The 4,132-nt window shown below is 24.7% G+C and overlaps 1 pseudogene; it reads right to left on the minus strand.

The window, feature by feature from the left end:
* LOC105114796 (cytochrome P450 81E8-like) overlaps nt 1-557 on the minus strand; it is a 7,656-nt pseudogene extending 7,099 nt beyond the window's left edge.
* Nucleotides 558-4,132: the final 3,575 nt, after the last annotated feature.

Raw genomic sequence — 4,132 nt, forward strand, 5'->3', positions numbered from 1 at the left:
TATTTATAATTTATACAATTAATTTTTTTTATGGTTCAATCTTAATTATATCAAGTTATTTATTATTTTAATATTTTTATACTTAAAAAAATATTAAATTTTTAATCGTGTTACAGAAATAAAAAGCGGCCAACCATGTTCTTCATACTCTTTGAATCCTCCTCCTTCCTTTTATGTTCAACAACCAATCCTTGTAAGAACATGTCCATTCTCTTGCCAAGTCTTATCACTGTCTTTTCAAAGTCACAACCATCTATCCAATTCAATATGGGCGATAAATCCGCTGCATTCGATGCCCCAGCAAAAGTTACATCCTTCGTCATTATCTCCTTGAACTGCCGTGCCTCTTCTTCATTAGTCACAACATCCCCATAATATCTCTTCCCTGCGACCATTCTCATCATAATATTAAACGTTAGCTCTTGAAACATTGATTTTAACTCTACCTTACCAAAGTTTTGAAGCGAATTATGTGAAAGTTTGATGAGAAGCTGCTTGATTTCGTCTTTTCGAATGCTTACAAACTTGTTAATACGATGAATGGAGAAAATCTCCATAGCACCAATGCGGCGTAGGTTGCGCCAATGATTACCGTATGGAGCTTGCAGTAAGGTGGTTTGGTTATAAGCAAGGTGGTGGTGTGGTTATAAGCAAGGTGTTTGCCTAAGAGTAATTTCGGATGGTTTATGATTTAAAAAATAAATATCTTATAAAAGGTAGTTTTAATTGATGTTGATTTGATATTTATATATATTAAATATTTTATAAAAAATAGTTTTAATTAATGTCGATTTGATATTTATATATCTTAAGTTAAAACTGTTATTGAAATAGAGATTAAAAAAAATAATTTAATATGTTTGATTAATAATATTTTTTAAATTGAGGTTATAAAATAATTTTAAAAAAATATATATTTATATTGATGATTTTTAATTTAAATATTGTAAATTTAACTACTGCTATTACATCATAAAATAAATAATATTTTATTAAAAAAAAATTTATTGTTTCATTAAACTATCTATAACTCCATCACTTATGAAATACATCTGACAAGAACTACAGTTTTCTTAATTTCTTAAACACGCACCAACATCAGGTTGAATATCATTAGGAATAAAATTGGAATTGCGATCAAATTTTACAAATATTATATCATTAAGCGGTCTTTATATAATTTCTGTAGTGTCATTGAATAATATTAAATACTAATCTTTTAATAAAACACAATTAAAAATAAAAAAATAATTTTTTTATTTTACTAGGTCGAACTCGGTTCAATGCATTTGGCTTTGAACTGCATCGGGTCCAGCCAGAAAAATGAAGTGACTCCATTGTTCACTTAAGTGAATAGCGGAAAGTGATGCACTCTCCACAAAAGCAGCCCAGCGCTGCTTTCTTTCACCATGCGTTACAAACACAGATTTCAATGGACCCCATGAACAGTAAACTGCATTTTTTCATTACTAAACATGTTATACCTGTATTTTAAACAAAACACAGATACAACCGCCTAAACAAACAGTCTTGTCACCTTCCATGATTATAGCTTCCTTGCTTAATCTTGATTGAGTGTCCTAATTAATATTTTTGTATTTTTGCATTACAGACTATAAACAGGAATTTTGGATTTATTGCAAGCAGTGTTGTCAGATTCATAGTTATTAAACCTAGTCCAAGGTTGACTCGGCCAAGGAATTGGATCCTAGGTTTTATGGTTCAATCCGGATCAACCTGGAAAAATTAAAAAATATATATTTAAAATTTTAATATTTCATATGAAAAAATTTAGAAAACAAATCCATGTAAATATAGGCTATATATTATAAATAATAAAGTTTAAAATAATATTTTTTAAAAAAATATCTCACATTAAAAAGATATCATATTAATCTTTTAAGTTGAAGTATTTAAATAAAAAAAAGTTTTTTTTATCTCATATGAAACAAATAATATTTTTTTTAATATAAAATATATATATTAGTAGGTTTCAAATCCTCCACTGGTAAAATATAACATTTTTCTTGGAAATATAAAGTATATATATGAAAGTGTTTCAAATCTCACATTAAAAAGATATTATATTATCTTTTTAAGTTGAAATTTTTTTTAAGTTGAAATTAACCAAAAAGTTTTTTATCCCACATTGAAAAAATATATTTTTTGTCTTGTAAACATAAAATATATATACTAATGGGTTTCAAATTTCACATTTGAAAAAAAAAACACTAGGTCTCGTCCAGGTTCGCTTGGGTCATAGGTCGACCTGTCTGGTCGCTAGGGTTTTGCCCGGTTGTTGCTCCAGCCAGTCTTTTATTAAACCCGAACCTGTCCAGCCATCAAATCATGGGTTGACTTATCAAGTCAGGCCGAATTTAATAAAAAGGATCTAATTTGATCAAAATAAACACAAATAAAATTATTAGTGCGATAGATGAATACAACGTATGCTATCAAGTATCAACTCTTCTACCTAATGATTTTTTTGGGAATGTGCAGGGACTTTCTATATTATTTGTATATTTGGGATTATGGTAGTGATCATGATTTAAAATATTTTTTGTTTATAAATACATCAAAATAAAATTTTTATTATTTTTAATTAATTCAAGACCGGTCTAGCCATCAGGTGACTGGGTCCAGGGTTGACCCGTTGAGTCAAGCTAGATTTAATAACTAGGGTCTAATCTGATCAAAATAAACACAAATAAAATTGTTAGAATAGAAAAGTAAATTAATAAAACCTATAATATCAAGTCTTGAATCCTCTACCTGATGATTTTTATGGGAATATGCAGGGACTTTTTATATTATTTGTATGTTTGGGATTATAGTAGTGATTACAGTTTAAAATATTTTTGTTTATAAATATATTAAAATAAAATTTTTTTAAAAAATTATTTTTATTAAACCAGAACCGGTTCAGCCAACAGGTGATCAGGTCTAAGGTTGATCTATCGAGTCAGGCCAGGTTTAATAACCAAGGTCTTATCTGATCAAAATAAACACAAATAAAATCATTAGTACAGAAAAGTAAATGAATAAAACCTATGTTATCAAGTCTTGACTCCTTTACTTGATGATTTTTATGGGAATGTGTATGGACATTCTATATTATTTGTATGTTTGGGATTATATTAGTAATTATAATTTAAAATGTTTTTTATTTATAAATACATTAAAATAATTTTTTTATTTTTAAAAAATTATTTTTTATATATCAAAACTCTTTAAAAACATTAAAATAATAATAAATTTTTCTTTTGAATGTTAAAAAATATAATTTACAATACATTCGCTGATACAACCTATATTAGTGTGCACAGAAACCAAAAATAGCCTTTTATATGGAAAAAGGGAAAAGAAAGAAAAAGCTTTTGAAGTATATGCCAGTGAATACATAAATTTAGGCGTAGTTTATTGCTTAAAAGTTGTTTTTATAAAAAATAAATTTTTAGAAATAAATTTTTTTATATTTAATAGTGCCATAAAAATGAGTTTTTTTTACTATTTAACTTTATCATGAAAATAAGTTGAAAAATAATTTATTAATATTTTTTTAATTTATTAAAATAATGAGGATCAAATCTAATAAATAAAAAAATTAAAGGAGAATGAAATTGAAAAAAATATAATGTTACAAATTATTTCAAATAAAATAAATAATAATTAAAATAATAGAAACCAAATAGATAAAAATAGTTGAAAAATGATGAAATTAAAAAAATATATAATTTCATAAATAATTTCAAATAAAATAAATATAATTAAAAGAATAAAGACTAAATTTGATAGATTAAAATTTTCAATTAAGACAAGGATAAGGAAAAAAGTAAATAATAAAAAAAGGATCAAAGCTAATATAAAAATCAAATTATACTAAATTATTAGGGATAAAATAAAAAATCAAAATATATAATAATTAAAATATTGAAGACCCAATTTAATATAATCAATAAATAAAATATAAAATCAAAATCAAATATATAATAATTAAAATATTGAAGACCCAATTTAATATAATCAATAAATAAAATATAAAATCAAAATCAAATATATAATAATTAAAATATTGAGGACCCAATTTAATATAATCAATAAATAACAAAATATTTTTTAATTTTTCAAA

This window comes from Populus euphratica, unplaced genomic scaffold (genome assembly GCF_000495115.2).
Source record: "Populus euphratica unplaced genomic scaffold, PopEup_1.0 scaffold585.1, whole genome shotgun sequence".
Taxonomy (NCBI): domain Eukaryota; kingdom Viridiplantae; phylum Streptophyta; class Magnoliopsida; order Malpighiales; family Salicaceae; genus Populus; species Populus euphratica.